Below are 19,971 nucleotides of genomic sequence, written 5' to 3'. Positions count from 1 at the left end.
CGTTAAAGGTTACAATGAACTTATAAAGTGTTATATTTCTTTACAGTCAATTTATTTTTTACTTTTTAGTTAATTTTATTAACAAGTAATAGAAGCTTGTTCTTAGAAAAGCTTTTTTCTTAAATTTAATTTAAATATGATTTTTTTAATTTTTAGTAGCGTAAAATATTGTTTAAATTAGTTATGTAATCTTTACTTAGTTATTTGTAACGTTGCTCATCCTATCCATTTCTTTTAATGCATCAACATTACAAGGTTTCTTCGAAGTCAACTTTGAACAGTCAAGTTCTTCTATTCGAGTGTTAACTAACTTCAAATCATATTTTTTGACTTTGCCTATGTCGCTTTCAGTTTACAACTACTCATTGCAGATCTCTGCTCTGTTCCATCGCCAAAAATCTGTAAAGCAAAATCAAGTGCGCAGAAAAGTATGCAACATTTAGCGATAACAGCCTAACTTCTACGTTTGTTGCATACACAAACAAGGCGAAGTTACCTGCGTTCTTGAGGACTTAGGCTTTTATTCCCTTGTGAATACAAAGCTTTACCGATAACTCTGTTATCGATTAATTTATCGAATTCTCGCAAAGTAATATTGCATTATCATCGGAGTTATACATGTGTGCAAAATTTCAGCCCAATGGGACACCGGGAAGTATATCAAATTTAACTTGCAAGATTTGATTATAGACAACAGCCAAGTGAAAGTAAATAAAAGCTTATAAAATAACAACTCTTTTCTCAGCCGTTGAAATGTATGTTAATGTGTTATCCACAAGTTGGTATTATTACCATGATACAAAATATAAGGTAGTTCCACTCAAATCTTTTTGACGTATTTGGGGATTTTTGACGTTTCATAATGTTTGTTGTTTTGCGAGAAGCGTTGCCATACCGTTACTGTTTAATGCGAAATTGTGGTTTTTCGAGATAGAAATTTCCTTTAGCATGAAAACGTAATGGTCACCTGAGACAATAATAATATGATTTAGCACGATATATGTGCTTATATATTGATTGACAATACCGTAAAACATGCAATTTTATTGAAAAATAGTGGATGACTCATACATTGGTTAATGACTAATATTTTTATGGCAGCTTGACCCCTAGACAGGAAAAAAATACACGAAAAATCCTGTTGTTCTAGTATGGCCCTATTCTCGTGCCCCTACAGTGGATATTTCTCTAGGCGCGTTGACAAAAAGTGTACCTCCAAAGTCTGCACATCCATGTCAATGCTAAAAGGGCACAGAATGTGTATAAGGGGGGCTGCCCCAAGGTGATCCCTGGTACAACGGGCAGAAACACTCTCATAACTAGTGGCTAACCTGCAGAGCTACAGAGTAATGTTCTCCCAAAAAATAGTTGTAACAACTCCCTCATAAAGCGCAACGCTTGAATTATACAATAAATAAATAAAAAATGTGGTTGTAGCCAATTTATCAAGAAATTGCGGTGTCGGTTTATAAGGACTTCCTCTGAGCAAGCAATTGACAAACCGTGTATGTTTTGTCAAAATGTTCTGAACAAACGTACGGACACTTAAGAAGGCTATATTCCCTTGCTTTGCATACTTCGATCCATATTTCTTCCACCAAAACAATTTTCGGGAGCTCGAAAATCTTATTAGAACCCTTCTTTTCTATGCTGATATTTCGTATTAAAATATTTCCAAGGCATGGGGCTCATTGTTTTTTTTTTATATTTAAAATAACTATTAAAGTAATCGTTAATATGAAATCCATCAAAATTAGAGAAATTCGTAACATTTTTCAATCAGGTAGCTTGTTTTTGGTGAAATTGTCATTGTCCCCGCAAAAGTCAAGTGGCTAACGTCACACTAAATGGAACTACCTCCATTTTTTGTATCATGATTATTATTGTACACATTTTCAAAATAACAACTTCGGCTTTTAAATTACTTTGAGCATGATATAGTATGTATATACTTAAATTTGTTTTAATTCATTTCTATTCTTATGTATGTACCTATAAATATGCTGTACCTGTTTTTTGAGCAGAACGCAAAGCCAAATAAACAAAATCTTTGCGTAGACTTGTGTTACTTGTTTGTGCTGCCAAATGTGGGAATCATACGACGTCAACAAAACAATGCTATCAACAACTGGGCTGACTTTCGCCAAATGAGGAAAGATGCAGGTAAACTAGCTCATAAGCGAACAGAAAAATTACGAGTTAGTAAAATTGCGCAAAATGGCCATACAGTTTGGTAAAAATAAAATATAGATTGAATAAATTCATAGCGTTTGTTTTTTTTTAAAGAATGTTTTATAAGAAAACAGAAAAAAATTTAAACCTTGGGATTCATCCTTTTCCCAAATATTCCTTTGTATCTTTGAAAGTTTATATATTGTATATATTGTATGTAGTTACAAGAGTCCTGTTGTTGTTGTTGTTGTTGTTGTAGCGATAAGGACACTCGCCGAAGGCCATGGGGAGTATTATCGATGTTGATGGTCATTTGCCGGATGGAGATCCGATACGTTCCGGTAACAAGCACCATTAACGTACTAGCCCGACCATCTCGGGAACGATCACATGAATCCTTCTAGGCCAGAACGCCCTCCCACCCCTACATCCATAACGAACTTGGGGTCGCCAGAGTCTCAGCTGTTAAAGAAACAGGATTGGCCACAGGTAGGTGAGGTTGGCAATCGGGTTGGAGAAGCTATATATTACGCTGGCAACCCCTTGAAGGGATTGCGCTACACCACCCCTTGAATCAGTTTGGTAATTAAGTCGCACGACAGGCATACCGGCAGCGGGTATATTCTAAACCCCCTAACCCGTTGGGAGTCCTTTTCGTCATCATCATCGTCATTAATTGACGCTTATCCGCCTACGCGATTTCGGCCGTTTTGTAACAAGTCACACCATCTATCCCTCTTTCACGTCAACTGATGCCAACTGGGAGCACCAAGGGAGGTCTAGTCTTCCTCCACTTGCCTCTCCCAACTCAGTGGATGTCTCCCCCATCCTCTGCTTCCAAACTGCGGAGCCGAATGAAACACTTTCTTGGTCGGAGCGTCTTCTTTCAATCGCATAACATGAGCTAGCCAGCGGAGCCTTAGGGTTTTTATTCGCTGCACTATCTTCATTCATATTTCTTTTTGATCCGAAACTGTGTTTCAACATGTATATTTCATCTATTGCCAACAAAGCGTTAGGAGTACTTGTGTTCGTTAAAAGATGGGCTAAAGAGAGATGATCCGTATCTCACTAAGATTCTTTACACATCGCTGGTCCGTCCAATACTCGAGTATTGCTCTTGCGTTTGGTGCCCTGTTTCTCAAAACATCATATAAAGCGTCTTGAGTCAGTTCAAAAGCAATTTTTGATATTCGCATTACGTGGCCTTAACTGGGACTCAAGTCTCCACATTCCACCATACAGAAATAGACTTCTTCTTTTTAGCTTACCCACTCTGGAAAACCGGAGAATATAACTGGGGGTATTGTTCACCCATAAGCTCATTATTGGAGAAATTGATTCTGCTGACCTTCTCAGCCGATTTTTTTTTGCAGTTCCTCCTAGGGTTTCCAGACACTACGTTCCTTTTTATTACCCCCTATGTTTATCTGGTGCTCGCATTACAATGACTTGTATAGCTCTATCAGTCTTGAATGTACTTTTGCCACTATACGTAATGCAATACTCGCCTATCTAAACTAAGAGATACAAGCTAATTTATTTTTTAAAAGCTGGAATTATTATTTCTTCCGTAGAAAACTGGCACGATATCGTATAAGGATGGATTGGATACATCGATACTTCAACCGATTCGCGCGTTCCCCCTACTGGGCATCCGGCTCCTTTATGAGCACGTTGCGTCAGCCCCCCTTATGGGCACCAAGCTCCTTTCTGAGTACCTCGCGTAAGCTCCCTTCTGAGCTCCTCACGATGACCCGCCACTGGGGACACTTATATTAATCTTATATATACTATATATATTATATTTAAAATTTTTAGCAGTCGACCGCTTTGTTTTTGAGTCGACTATAATTTTTTTTTTTTTTAAATAAATAAATAAATAAATATCTGCGTAAAGCTCATACAGCTCATCTTATTCCTCCTCGCCGTCGGCATTACGGATATGACCATAAATCTTCCGGAGAACTTTCTCTCGGACACTCCACGAGCCATCTCATCTTCTCTTAACACAGTTCATGATTCCAAGCCATAACATCAGGTCAGGTATGATGAGCGACTGTGATTTTTGTTCGTCGAGAGAGCACTTTACTTTTCAATTGCCTACTTAGTCCAAAGTAGCATTTGTTGGCAAGAGTTATTCTCCGTTTTTCCTCCAAACTGACATTGTTTTTGCTGTCAATGCTGGTTCCCAAATAAGCGAAATCCTTCAGTCTTGAATTCTTATCCGTCAACAGTGGCGTGGGTGCCAAGGCGCGCATGCGCCGCTTCTTTCTGGGATGACCGCTTCGTCTTGCCCACGTTCTTTGCTTCTTTATCTAATCCCGAGAAGGCGGAACTCACAGCGCCAATGATATCAATATTGTCAGCATACGCCAATATTTGTACGCTTTTATAATAGATTGTACCATTACGGTTTAGTTCTTCTGCTCCTTCCTCGAGTATTATGTTAATGAAATCGCACGAAAGGGAGTCACCTTTTATGAAGCCTTGTTTGGTTTCGAATGGCTCGGAGAGGTCCTCCCAATCCTTACGGAGCTGGTGGTGTTGCTCAACGTCATTTGGCAAAGCGCTATTAAATCTGCAGGTAACTTAAATTCAGACCCAGCAGCTTCTTTTCACGCTGTCAAATGGTGCTTTGAAGCGAGTCTTCTCCAGGAGCTGGTGCATCGTGAAGATCAGGTGGATAGTAGATCTACCAGGACTTTTCGTCATACTCGTAATTTTTTTTATCTTGCTTTTGGTGTCGGATGGACAGAACTTAGCTTCCAACTTGTTACTCCTTGAATAAGAAACATCAGTTTTAAGGTACCTTCATATTTTTGAATAAATAAAATAAGATTTTTAAACCACGTAAGTTTTTTATGAATATGGGAGTTAGCAGTTTGTAATAAGGATGCTATATTTAAACTATAGCTTTCGAAAATATCATAGCACCGTCACAGTGCTAAATGCCATTAATACTTAAATGATTTCCGGATTGAACGACGTGTGGGAAATGTCGGCAAAATTGTACATCTACGTCGATGGCATTACGGCACCGAATGATCGGCACCCAAAACTACGGGGTTTGACTTTCGATAATGGCCTGCATTTCGGCGAGCTTGCAGCCGCACTTGCACTTTTAGTTCAGAGCCGTAACAAGATTCTCAAGTCCTTCGCTGACAGCACAATTTGGCAAAGATAAATAAACGCTTATAGCGACTTATATTGCAATTGGTCGGCAGCTTGTGTGCTACGCGTCCCCAATATGGCTGCTAAAGTTAAATTAAACACATTACAGGCCTGTTAAAACATCGCGCTCAGTTCTGCCACGGGTTGCTTTTTTATGCCGCAAGAACATCAAGTACACAGTAAGCGGAAATACACCGCACCAAATGCTGAACAGTTTCAGTTAAATACTCAGCCGCTTGAAATAGAAAGCATAAACACGCCCTCAGAGAATTAAAGTCGTATGCCGATAAATGCCCGGCGAACCCCATAACCACAGTCCAATGTCCGAAACGCCCATTAAAGAAGAGTTCTTAGGGAGATTTGTAGTTGAACGCACCTATTGGCTGAGGCGAGGCACCGCTCTAGAAGACGAACGACCCCGCTTAATAAAACTGTTTCTTAAGTATTTTTTACTTTTCCCAAGTCTTGGAGCCAGGACCACAGGTTTGATAGGCGAGCACCGTACCTCCAAACTACGGTGGCAGCCATTCCTGCTGACACATTCCTTAGGATTTAAGAATTTAGTAATGTAATAAATAAATTTTCAAAGTTCAATTGCTTTTTTGCAAATATGAAATTGAAAATTCAAAATCAACAATTTCTTGTTTGCATGCTTATTCTAAAATATATGTTATATATTAACACAAACAAAATATTTATTCAAGCGATAAAAAGCAATGATTTGTGTGCCCTCGCGAATCCATTTAGAACGCAATTTGTACCTGAATATCTATGCATGCGCTCCGAATGTAAATATATACGTACGTACATACATACATACAAATATGCCTATCTACTTCAATTTAGATGAAGAAATATGTATGTATGCATAGCTGAATTTCATTTTAGGTAAGTTCTACAAAATTTAATATTACTTAATCTCACTTACAACCCTACAAGGCGGAGGTAACTAGTTCACCCACACATTCAAAGCTTTTTTCGCTCTCCACTAACACATCGACGTTTCATGCTGTCATCGAAATGACAGTTCATTAATTATTCCGGAAAACATTAAAACGAAGAAAAAATATAATTGGTGAGATGTTAATAAAAGTCTTACAAGGTCTCGCTTAACCTGGTGTGTAAAAAGGAAAAATTCTTGTGCTTTTAGTTGTGACATGTGTTAACTTATACGTTAACCTGGCGCTTTAACTAGAGGCAACCAAGTCCTCTTGCCACCAATTGGAATTGGGAGATTCGATTTCGAAAACCAAAAAAAGGTAACTAAACTAAACAAAGGTGGTATCAAAAGACGCGTGTCGAGCTCCGTTTTTAGAATCCGAAAGCGGAAATTAAAAATTTTGTTCCACAGAACACCTTTCTGCGTTGGCGGCTTTCCCCCAAAATAATATTAAGTTGTGTAGAATCAACGAGATGGCCTAGAAGGTTTCATGTGGTCATACTAAATCGCTCCCGAGATGGTCGGGCTAGTACTTTAATGGTGCTTGTTCCCGGAACGTACCCGATCTGCATCCGGCAAAGGACCAACAAAGTCCATAACGGGGAGTGTCATCGGTACAACAACAACAACATTATTTATTTTCTGCTTTTCATTCATACGTATGTGCATTTTTAAATAATAAAATAATGTTATATTATTCTAATAGATAACATCTCTGCCGGGGTGCGATTCAGCTCAGAATATGCCAAAACAAGAGGAAACATGCAATTAAATGCAGATTCACGTATCATTTGCCAAGGATTTACCGGTAAACAAGGTACTTTCCACAACCAACATGCTTTGGAATACGGTAACACACTGGTTGGATGTATTTCCCCAAAAAGGGTGGAACTACGCATCTTGGTTTGCCAGTATTTGCTTCGGTAATTTATATATGTGTTGACTAAAATTGCAATAGTAGATAATGTAATGTGAATTAAAATTGAATAGGTAGCCGAAGCAAAAAAGGCAACTGATCCGCATGCAACTGTTATTTATGTCCCGCCACCGGGAGCTGCTGCTGCTATCCTAGAAGCATTAGAAGCAGAAATTTCTTTGATTGTTTGCATCACCAAAGGTGTGCCCTAACATGATATGATTCGCGTTAAGCACGCTCTCTTAAGGCAAAATAAATCGCGTCTAGTCAGACCCGATTGTCCAGGAATCATCGCACCAGAAAGGGTAAGTAAATTGCCTACCATTTTAAATATGTAAACAACATGTATGAATTTGTTAGTGATAATTTGTCATGCTTTGGTTGATAATCAACTGAAGAAAGCAAATACCAACGAGTTCGAAGTTCATGTAAGTACCAATTGATTTCTTTAATTAGCGTTTGGAGAATAAAATACATATGTATGTATACATAGAACTGCATAGAAAGGGAGGAATTAATTAATTATGATCAGTAGATTTACAAGATTTTTGTAATTTTCCTTGCGTCGCCGTTGTCATTACATTGCGTTAAGAGAGGACATCATCACCTTATTACCGACAGCCAGTTAAAATTTTACTAAATTTTGCTCTTTTCATTACTGATTCAAAACGTGGAAAGTTATATATCGAGCATTCCATGGAGAATGGTAAATTTTAGCAGACTTTCGCATTGCGGTCATTATTAATATTCAATCCCTAGAAGGTTTAATGTAGTCATATCAATAGTTTCCGAGATGATCGGGCTAGTACCTCAATGGTGCTTGTTACCGGAACGTAGATATATAGATAATTTGTTGAGGATTGCACAGTGACTTGCACATCTCCTTCACAGCACCTCATCCTAGTCGACTTCCTTGATGGACTGTAGCAGTGTTCTTGGCTTGAGGGATTAAATGTGGGAATGCTCTGGCCATGGTGAGCCCATGAACTTACCCCTACGTCTTGAGATTGCATCGCATTCTGGGAGGATATGGCCGTCTGCTGATCGATCACAAAATCAGCATGTGTTATTCGATAGTATGCCCAGGTTCTGCATACGGCTGTTCAGTCTATAATGCCCTGTAAGAACAGCTCTTGGGATTCTTAGGTTATCTTGCGACAGGTCTATTATTGCCCTGTATCGACTTGTGCTATAACCTCCACAGTATCTTAGTTTGTCTGAAACCTGGCTTATGGCTGCAGTGTTCTTCTCTCTTTTCCCTCCCTTCTGAGCCAACTGGCACGAACGGCTCAGGATCGATGGGTGATGCAGTTGCTGCCTCTGTTGTTGTTGTTGTAGCAGTGCTTCGCCCCACCTAATGGTTGCGACCGATCACAAATTGTCATCAATATCCTCTAACGGGAGTCCAAGGAAACTTGCTGTTTCAACAGGGGTGGACCATAATGAAAGGGGTGTTAGAAGCGTTGGTTCCACATTACAATTAACACACTGACAAGAGTATGACCGTCCCAAAAAGATTCTTTTCCGTCAAACGCAGCAAAACCATTGCTCAGGACCGGGGTCAGGAGAATGACCCGGATTGGGTTCGATACCTTCCCGGAGAGGAGAGTATGGCACAGACCCGCTGTAAGGATCTGCTGGGAGGATGACAATTTGTGAGAGGGACGCAACAAATTAAACACTGAGTCCGCCTGCTCATTAACCTCTACTCCCGTGTGGACTGGGACCCAGGGCAACAGTACTACGTTGTGTGCTCCTAATTAATTCAGCTTTTCTACGCACTCAACGACCAGTGCTGGCTTTATTTCGAACGACGGAATTGCCTTTAGTGGGGCCTGACTGTCTGACTAAATATGGCAATTGTTTCATTGTAGTATCAGCGCTTAAGCGTCAGCTTAGCGCACTAACTTATAACGGATGTGCTTTTAGAGGTACTGATATTTTGGCTCTGGGTCCGAAGACCAATGCCCAATGCCCTCTGGCGTTTTTGAGTCATCTATGGACCATACGATCTTGAGCAGACTAGTAATACATTGCACCCGCCCATACTTATACAGCCGTACCAAGAGACGGAGCAGCCCATTACATATTGGCACAACCGGAGCACTGCTGGACATCCAATCTATATTAAAGCTATGCATTCAAAAGTGTTTGTACCAGTGGCTGGTGCAAATCGAACTGGACCAATGTATGCTATATTGATGCCTGCACAAATACCAAGCAATGTTTATGTAAATAATGTTACTGCTAATGTCAATTTGCACGGTTGAGCACATACAATACCTACGTTTATATAAGATGGAACACCGCACTACCTCCATGGGGATGTAGCCACCGATCACGTTGTAAGAGATCACTTTAAATATGTTATTCATAAACACTAATTCTTATATGTTCATTATCATTAAAAAGAGAGGACTGTAGACTCATAACGGGTATTCTGACTGGACACTGCTCGTGCCCTGCGCTTGCCAGGCTAAGACTCAAGCTATTAGGTGTGATACAGCTGTCAGATCTAGAAGCAGCAAGTAGCTTAAATCCTAGGAAGCTTTTTATTATTATTATTATTTATTTATTACGGCCAGAAGCCTAATTCGTAAATTAGAATATATTACAGTTTTTTATCTTAGGCGGCCACCGTGGTGTGATGGTAGCGTGCTCCGCCTACCACACCGTATGCCCTGGGTTCGCACCCCGGGCAAAGCAACATCAAAATTTTAGAAATAAGGTTTTCAATTAGAAGAAAATTTTTCTAAACGGGGTCGCCCCTCGGCAGTGTTTGGCAAGCGCTCCGGGCGTATTTCTGCCATGAAAAGCTCTCAGTGAAAACTCATCTGATTTGCAGATGCCGTTCGGAGTCGGCATAAAACATGTAGGTCCCGTCCGGCCAATTTGTAGGGAAAATCAATAGGAGCACGATGCAAATTGGAAGAGAAGCTCGGCCTTAGATCTCTTCGGAGGTTATCGCGCCTTACATTTATTTTATTATTTTAAGGTTTTACAATATTCATACAATTTTGTTTTAAATACTGTTATTTGGTTGCAACTTTTTATATCCATATTTATTATTTAATAGGGGGGAATGACCCGACTTTTATTACTGCGGTAAGGGAGGAGGTCCTGGACCTCACCCTGGTTAGTAGATAACTGGTCGGTCGGCCTTTCAGCTGTCCTGCCCATTGAAAACTTACAGGGGGAAGGGCAAGCCGCCCTGGTGGTTGGATTCTCTTGGCGACCTAAGAGCGCCCAGTCGGCGGCTCTTCAACAGAGCCAGGAGGAGTAAATTACCCTCGGACTGGGAGCTCTATAAGGTGAGTCTGGGAATTTATAAATATGAAATAAGGATAGCCAAGCGAAATGCATGGCGAAGCTTCTGTGAAAACGTAGAAGGCTGCAATGAATCCGCGAGATTTAGAAAAAATACTCTCTAGGAACCCCGCTCCTCTGGGGTATCTGAGAGATGATGGTGGGGACTGGTCGATGAGTAGCGAGGAGTCCCTAAGGCTTTTACTGGACAATCATTTTCCCGATGTCCCAGTTGCGCAGGGATCTTCGCCTGCATGGTCGGCGGTCGTTGGCCATGCAGAAGTGCCTGCCATTCCAATACGGGAAAGTCAAATAACCTGGGCTATAGGGTCGTTCCAGCCCTATAAGTCTCCGGGCCCGGATGAAATCATTCCTGTGCAGCTTCAAAGGTCTTTGGGGATTTCCTGCCGCTGGTTGGCCATCATATATACTAACTGCCTCAGGCTTAACTATATCCCGAAGTCTTGGCACACGGTTAGGGGTATTTTCATTCCGAAGGCCGGCAGCTCTTATTTCAGTCCAATCAGTCTCTCGTCGTTTCTTCTTAAGACGTTTGAGCGGTTGATTGACCTGTACCTACGGGAAAGGATACCTCGGGGGTTACTGTCGGCTTCAGATCGACGGAAACGGCTCTTCATTCGATTGTAAAGCAAATAGAGGGGTCCCTAGAACACAAAGAGTATGCTCTGGGTGCCTTTCTAGACATCGAGGGAGCTTTTAACAATGTCTTACCGGGGGCAATCGAAAGAGCTCTGGTGGGTTTAGGAGTCGAGGCGACTCTGGTTTAATTTATTAGCAAACTTCTATGCGGCAGAATTGTCGCAGCGGAGTGGGGAGGGGCCATAATTAAGAGGAAGGTGTGCAGGGGCACGCCACAGGGGAGTGTCCTATCTCCTCTCCTCTGGGTTGTGGTAGTCAACGAGCTTCTTGTGGGGCTGGAAGCCAATGGTTGCCGGGTGGTTGCCTATGCAGATGACCTCGCTTTCCTAGTAAGAGGCAAATTTCTGGGCACCCTGCGCGATGTTCTGCAGGGCTACCTGGATACTGTGGCTAGGTGGGCTGAATCATGTGGATTGGCGGTCAACCCGGGAAAAACGGAATTGGTCCTTTTCACAAGGAGATATAAGATGCCCGATTTCAGAACTCCCTTGATTGGAGGGGTACCGTTGGTACTTTCTGATAGGGTTAAATATTTGGGGATTGTTTTGGACAATAACTGTCCTGGAGACCCAATGTGGAAGATCGGGCCAGGAAGGCCGCCATTGCCTTGTACTGCTGCAGAGGAGCTATCGGAAAGAGATGGGGACTCTCGCCAAGAATAGTACACTGGCTTTATGAGATAGTGGTCAAACCGATTCTGCTATATGGGGTGCTGGTCTGGTGGAAAGCACCTCCAAAATGTTAGTGTCAGTGCAACGGACGGCGCTGATCGGTATCAGTCGCGCTCTCAGAACAACACCTACCTTGGCACTGAACGTCATGCTGAACATATACCCAGTAGATATTGCGGGAAAGGCGGCCGCGGCAAGGTCGTTGGTCAGGCTTCGTGATATGGGATATAGACTTTCTGACCGCGGACACTCTAGCCTTCTTACCAGTTTCGACTTCATCCCGGACAGAACGGACTACTGTATGCCGATAACTGCTCCCTATACAACCTTCACCCCAGTTATTCCAGAGAGAGGATTGGGGAAGAGGAATTATCTGGGGCATGGGCCCGGTTAACTTGTTCACGGATGGGTCAAAGCTGGATGGAAAGGTTGGTGGGGGGGTCTTTTGTCAAGAGCTAAATTTAAGCCGCAAGTTTAAGTTGGCTGATCACTGCAGTGTATTCCAAGCGGAAATTGCTGCGATTAAGGATGCGGTGGATGGAATGCTATCCAGTGCTACCACGGTTAGCGAATTTAACATCTAATCTGATAGCCAAGCGGCTATCAAGGCCTTGAGCTCAACTACAGTGCGATCGAGGGTGGTCTGGGAGTGCCTGACCTCGCTTGCGATTGCATCGAATTATTTTACAATTAAGATTACCTGGGTCCCGGGCCATAGTGATATCCCGGGTAACTGTCAAGCGGATCTCTTAGCCCGCATCGGTACAACTGAACCGGATGAAGATGGCTGTAGGGATTTCGGGATCCCGCTGGCCACCTGTGGATTGCTCCTCCATAGTTGGGCCTCGAATCAGCTCAGCAAACGTTGGGCGGATACCACGTCTTGCAGGGTAGCAAGATATGTCTGGCCAAAAGTGGATGGCAGGAGGTCTGCTGAAATAATTGGGTTCACTAAGGCTCACCTATCAATGGTCATTGGGGTTTTGACAGGGCACTGTCCCATGGGTATCCATGCGGTACGTCTCAATATACTGGAAACTCCATACTGCTGCAGCTGTATGGAGGATGATGAGGTGGAATCACCAAATCACTTTATGCTTGATTGTCCAGCTTTTGCCAGAACTAGGCGAAAGTACTTCGGTCGCGACGCACTTGGATCTCCCGAGGATATATCCAAAGTTGAGATCGGTATCATTCGGAGCTTTATCGTTGCTACCCAACGATTCTCTAAGTAGCTAGATCTAAGTCACCGTTATTTTTGGTGTATGTGGTATCACAACGGACCTTCGTGTTGTCCAAGTGAGCTATCCTTATCAGGGCAGCTACCACCTAACCTATATCCATAGGCAGATCATTGCAAATTTTCAGACCCTTGTAGAAAATGTTCTGTTGATCAATTTCAGTTCTTGTATTTATGTTGTGAGTTTGCTCAACTAATGCTATATTTTTATTTAGATACTCAGGTACATTTCCATGTTTGATATTAAATATGAATTTCATGGAGTGGAAAAAATCTTTTGTTTCACACTTAACCAGTCTAAAGCCTTCAACATGTCAGCCGTTCGTGTATCTCTAGGTTTCTGAAGAATAAATCTCATGTATCTATTTTGAAGCTTTTGGAGCTTGTCTACTTCTTTATCCGATATTATGAATAGAATGGACGGGCAGTACACGAAGTGCTGTTCTATAATTGATTTATATAAAATTATTTTGTACTTTTTTTGAATGAATTTAGTTGTTCTCTGCATGACTCCTATTTTATTAGCAACTTTTTTAATTGTATAATTTATATGATCTTCAAATTTGAGTTTATTATCAATTATTATTCCTAAGTATTTTATACTGTTAACTCTTTGTATGATTTCATCATTTATTTTTAGCTCGGCTATATCATCCTCATTGATAAAATGCTCCACGTTATTATCATATATTTAGTTTTATTTATATTTAGTTTCAGTCTATTACCACACAACCATTTATACAAGTTATTTAGTTCATGTTGAATTTTGGCCAGTGCAGTATTAATATTATTTTCACTTATCATAATTAATGCATCATCCGCAAAAAGTCTAATTTCACAAACTTCGATATAATTGACTATGTTATTTATGTATATAAGAAATAATATAGGTGCCAATACTGAACCTTGAGGTAACCCTATGGGTAGCTCTAATTCATCCGACGTCACAGCATTTATAACTGTTTTCTGCTTTCTCTGCTTCAAATAGTTGCGGAACCCTTTAAGTTCAATATAAGTTATGCCAATCCGCTGCATTTTTTTTATTAATATCTCTCTATCCAACGTTTCAAAAGCTCTTTTGAGGTCAAGGAAAACTGAAACCACTACTTGTTGTTTAGCTCTTCTTTCCAATCAGATATCGCCAAGTTCAGCGGTGTCTCACAGGAATGTTTTTTCCCAAATCCTGACTGTTGGTAGACTAGTATATTATTTACTTCAAGATGATTCACCAACTGATTCTTAACAACGACTTCGAGAATTTTAGCATCACTTGGCAGGGTATTTATGGGTCTAAGTTCTTCAGGATGCATTGTCTTTTTAACCTTTCCCCAAGTATTATTGTTGACGTTTTCCACATTTCAGGTACCACACCATCTTCTAAGCTGTTATTGATTATTTGAGCATAGAAATATCCGGTATACGATATACCTTCTTTTAGTACACCTTCGGATATAAGTTTTCTTCCATCTATTTTATATTTAAAGTCTTTTAGGATATTGTGACGAGTATGAGTGACACTAAGTGATACTCACATCCCTAGTCTGATGCTAAGTAAATGAAGTCACAACAACAATAAAGCAGACAGTCACTTGTATCTACATAAAGGAATCAATCATTATGTCTACACATATGTACGTACACGTAGCTGAGAAGCCACGCACAACCACATGCATATATCTGAGATACTCCCGAAAGTAGGCAATGAGAAAAGCTATAAAATCGTGCATCTGTAGTTACAGCTGAGAAATTTGATAGCTGATGGCCAACTAGTAGATTCTGGAAATGGAAGCGCCTAGAAGATGCGAACGAGGAAATCAGAGTGTATAAAAAGCAACACCAGTAGAGGCGCAAGAATCAGTTTTGATTAAGAACGCAATCTGTCGGGCAATAGTAGAGTTATTTATCGTGAAGTACTTTAATAAAGGTCATTTTGCATTATTAAATATTGGAGTTATTTATTCAACAGTTTAGTGATTCGAACTTAGCAGAAGGTTGCAAATAAGAGAATTTGCAAGTAAATTCGTTACAATATTAATAATATCATTGGTGGTAATTTTAGCAAACTTTAATTTTGAATGGACTTGTGTATCCTCTAGTGCTACTTGACAGGTTTCTATGTTATTATTAATTTCAATCACACTGTTTACAAAAAATCTATTTAGACCATTTGCCAGATCGGTTTCGTTTTCAACCAGTATGCCATCCAGTATCACCGTTTTTATCCCTTAGTTATCTTTAGTTAGGTTAACCGTTTGCTTGAGATATTTCCACATTTCTTTAGCATTATTTTCATTCAAAATGATTTTATTCTCCATGTAATTTATTTTTTTTAATTTGACTAATTTTTTGTATGACCTATTTATATTTTTATATTCATCCCACTCTCCAGTTTGTAACGCACGCGTGTACATATTGTATTTGTATTTATTCATTTGTGCCAATTCTCTGTCATACCATTTATTCATTAACTTGATATGCACTTCTTTCTCGTGGGTTAAACTTTCCATAGCCTGAATCATTATATTATTAATTAATTCAACTTTTACATCAATTGGTAAGTTTATAGTAAAGTTGAAGTTAAATGATCTAAGGATGCTTATTAATATATCACTATTATATTTGTCCCAAGCTATGATTTTCTTGGTCAGTCTCATCTTGTATACTTTGGACGTTTTAATATTAAATTTTATAGTTTCATGATCAGATATTTTGTATTCCTGCAAATTATTAGAGTGAATTTCATCCGAGTTTGAAAATAATAAATCAATTTTCGATTCACTTGTATCTGTGATTCGCGTATTAAATTCTATTTTTTGGCTCATACCCATCACAGCAAATATCTCATTTAATTTAGTACTATATGTTGAAATGCAGTTCATGTTAATATTAAAATCACCGACTACTATATTATGGTTACTTTTTTCATATTTATCAATTAGAATTTCATTTAGGTATTCTACAAAAGCTGCATAACTAGTGCTTGGCGAGTGGTACAGAACTCTAATCTGCCACTTTTTATCAGCCTTTTTCAGCTTTATTACAATGCACCATACGTTTTCATTTATGTTATCATTATAAATTACTTTAACATCAATTGTACTATGTACATAAACTAACACACCTCCTTTGTGCCGGCTATGGGAATCACATCTTATCATTTTATAGGTTGCTATTTCTAATTCATTGTCTAGAATATCTTTGGTTGTACATGTTTCAGAGCACAGTATGATGCCTGGTCTATGAACTTCCGCCAACACTTCCAACTCTGATTTGTTAGCTACTAGGCTATTTATGTTTAAATAGATGCATTTAAAGTCATTGTTGATGTCCTTTGTGGATCTTCTTTGGTACCTTGATACCCTACGTTTCATAACATTAGCATGGTCCAGGTGAGTCAGTGGTCTGATTGTTAGTTGCTAATACTCTAGCCTTTGTTTTTTTACATTTAAGTGTTTTAAGTAGACAGGGCAATGTCTGCTATTGCACGGGTGATTGATATCAAGCCCTAGATTTAATTTCTCATTAGCTCTAATACAATTTATGCACATGTTTTTAGGTGGTTCCTTGCACTCCATGGGTTTATGTTTACCCAAGCATTTGCTACAAACATCTTCATTTTTGCATTCACTAGCTTTGTGGTTGTATCCTCTTTACATTTAAAACACATTGTTATATCAACACCATCGTATACTTTGCACCTTTCCCATCCTATGTTCAGTTTATCTAATTTTAACGCTTCAGTAAATATTTCCACATCCACATCATTGCATTATAATAATTTTTATACTCAGTTGAGCAGAGCTCACAGAGTATATTAACTTTGATTGGATAACGGTTGGTTGTACAGGTATAAAGGAATCGAGATAGATATAGACTTCCATATATCAAAATCATCAGTATCGGAAAAAAATTCGATTGAGCCGTGCGTCCGTCGGTCTGTCCGTTAACACGATAACTTGAGTAAATTTTGAGGTATCTTGATGAAATTTGGTATGTAGGTTCCTGGGCACTCATCTCAGATCGCTATTTAAAATGAACGATATCGGAAAATAACCACGCCCACTTTTTCGATATCGAAAATTTCGAAAAATCGAAAAAGTGCGATAATTCCTTACCAAATACGGATAAAGCGATGAAACTTGGTAGGTGAGTTGAACTTATGACGCAGAATAGAAAACTAGTAAAATTTTGGACAATGGGTGTGGCACCGCCCACTTTTAAAAGAAGGTAATTTAGAAGTTTTGCAAGCTGTAATTTGGCAGTCGTTGAAGATATCACGATGAAATTTGGCAGGAACGTTACACTTATTACTATATGCCTGTTTAATAAAAATTAGCAAAATCGGAGAACGACCACGCCCACTTTTTAAAATTTTTTTTTTTTAAATTCAAATTTTAAAAGAAAAGTTAATATCTTTACAGTATATAAGTAAATTATGTCAACATTCAACTCCAGTAATGATATGGTGCAACAAAATACAAAAATAAAAGAAAATATCAAAATGGGCGTGGCTCCGCCCTTTTTCATTTAATTTGTCTAGGATACTTTTAATGCCATAAATCGAACAAAAATTTACCAATCCTTGTGAAATTTGGTCGAGGCTTAGATTCTAGGACGATAACTGTTTTCTGTGAAAAGGGCGAAACCGGTTGATGCCACGCCCAGTTTTTATACACAGTCGACCGCTGTCCTTCCGCTCGGCCGTTAACACGATAACTTGAGCAAAAATCGATATATCTTTACTAAACTCAGTTGACGTACTTATCTGAACTCACTTTGTATTGGTGTAAAAAATGGCCGAAATCCGACTATGACCACGCCCACTTTTTCGATATCGAAAATTACGAAAAATGAAAAAAATTCCATAATTATATACCAAATACGAAAAAAGGGATGAAACATGGTAATTGTATTGGTCTATTGGCGCAAAATATAACTTTAGAAAACAACTTGGTAAAATGGGTGTGACACCTACCATATTAAGTAGAAGTAAATGAAAAAGTTTTGCAGGGCGAAATCAAAAGCCCTTGGAATCTTGGAAGGAATACTGTTCGTGGTATTACATATATAAAGAAATTAGCGGTACCCGAAAGATGATGTTCTGGATCACCCTGGTCCACATTTTGGTCGATATCTCGAAAACGCCTTCACATATATAACTAAGGGCCACTCCCTTTTAAAACCCTCATTAATACCTTTAATTTGATACCCATATCGTACAAACACATTTTAGAGTCACCCCTGGTCCACGTTTATGGCGATATCTCGAAAAGGCGTCCACATATAGAACTAAGGCCCACTCCTTTTTAAAATACTCATTAACACCTTTCATTTGATACCCATATCGTACAAACAAATTCTAGAGTCGCCTCTGGTCCACCTTTATGGCGATATTTCGAAAAGGCGTCCACCTTAAGAACTAAGGCCCACGCCCTTTTAAAATACTCATTAACACCTTTCATTTGATACCCATATCGTACAAACAAATTCTAGAGTCACCCCTGGTCCACGTTTATGGCGATATCTCGAAAAGGCGTCCACATATAGAACTAAGGCCCACTCCTTTTTAAAATACTCATTAACACCTTTCATTTGATAGCCATATCGTACAAACAAATTCTAGAGTCACCCCTGGTCCACCTTTATGGCGATATTTCGAAAAGGCGTCCACCTATAGAACTAAGGCGCACGCCCTTTTAAAATACTCATTAACACCTTTCATTTGATACCCATATCGTACAAACAAATTCTAGAGTCACCCCTGGTCCACCTTTATGGCGATATTTCGAAAAGGCGTCCACCTATAGAACTAAGGCCCACGCCCTTTTAAAATACTCATTAACACCTTTCATTTGATACCCGTATTATACAAACGCATTCTAGAGTCACCCCTGGTCCACTTTTATAACGATATTCCGAAAAGGCGTCCACCTATAGAACTAAGGCCCACTCCCTTTTAAAACACTTATTAACACCTTTCGTTTGATACCCATATTGTACAAACGCATTCCAGAGTCAACCCTGGTCCACTTTTATAACGATATTCCGAAAAGGCGTCCACCTTAAGAACTAAGGCCCACGCCCTTTTAAAATACTCATTAACACCTTTCATTTGATACCCATATAGTACAAACAAATTCTAGAGTCACCCCTGGTCCACCTTTATGGCGATATCTCGAAAAGGCGTCCACATATAGAACTAAGGCCCACTCCTTTTTAAAATACTCATTAACACCTTTCATTTGATACCCATATCGTACAAACAAATTCTAGTCACCCCTGGTCCACCTTTATGGCGATATTTCGAAAAGGCGTCCACCTATAGAACTAAGGCGCACGCCCTTTTAAAATACTCATTAACACCTTTCATTTGATACCCATATCGTACAAACAAATTCTAGAGTCACCCCTGGTCCACCTTTATGGCGATATATCGAAAAGGCGTCCACCTATAGAACTAAGGCCCACGCCCTTTTAAATACTCATTAACACCTTTCATTTGATACCCATATTATACAAACGCATTCTAGAGTCACCCCTTGTCCACTTTTATAACGATATTCCGAAAAGGCGTCCACCTATAGAACTAAGGCCCACTCCCTTTTAAAACACTTATTAACACCTTTCGTTTGATACCCATATTATACAAACGCATTCTAGAGTCACCCCTGGTCTACTTTTATAACGATATTCCGAAAAGGCGTCCACATATAGAACTAAGGCCCACTCCTTTTAAAATACTCATTAACACCTTTCATTTGATACCCATATCGTACAAACAAATTCTAGAGTCGCCCCTGGTCCACCTTTATGGCGATATTTTGAAAAGGCGTCCACCTTAAGAACTAAGGCCCACGCCCTTTTAAAATACTCATTAACACCTTTCATTTGA

At 39.6% G+C, this 19,971-nt stretch overlaps 1 protein-coding gene and 1 long non-coding RNA gene across 6 annotated transcripts in view; one reads left to right on the top strand and one right to left on the bottom strand.

Moving 5' to 3' along the window:
* Rcd-1 (Required for cell differentiation 1) overlaps positions 1-19,971 on the bottom strand; it is a 95,554-nt gene that overhangs the window by 26,599 nt on the left and 48,984 nt on the right. The window lies entirely within an intron of this gene.
* Positions 1,770-7,479, top strand: LOC137249836 (uncharacterized). 2 transcript variants are annotated; one of them, XR_010952566.1, is made up of 4 exons: positions 1,770-1,940; positions 2,025-2,163; positions 6,993-7,209; positions 7,277-7,479. It is a non-coding gene; the product is annotated as an uncharacterized lncRNA (long non-coding RNA). The 2 variants fall into 2 exon arrangements; XR_010952565.1 differs by having other exon boundaries at positions 1,770-2,163.

The sequence above is a fragment of the Eurosta solidaginis genome, chromosome 4 (assembly GCF_040869045.1).
Source record: "Eurosta solidaginis isolate ZX-2024a chromosome 4, ASM4086904v1, whole genome shotgun sequence".
NCBI lineage: Eukaryota > Metazoa > Arthropoda > Insecta > Diptera > Tephritidae > Eurosta > Eurosta solidaginis.
Note: the sequence above shows the minus strand (reverse complement) of the source record. Positions and strands in the feature narration are given on the sequence as shown.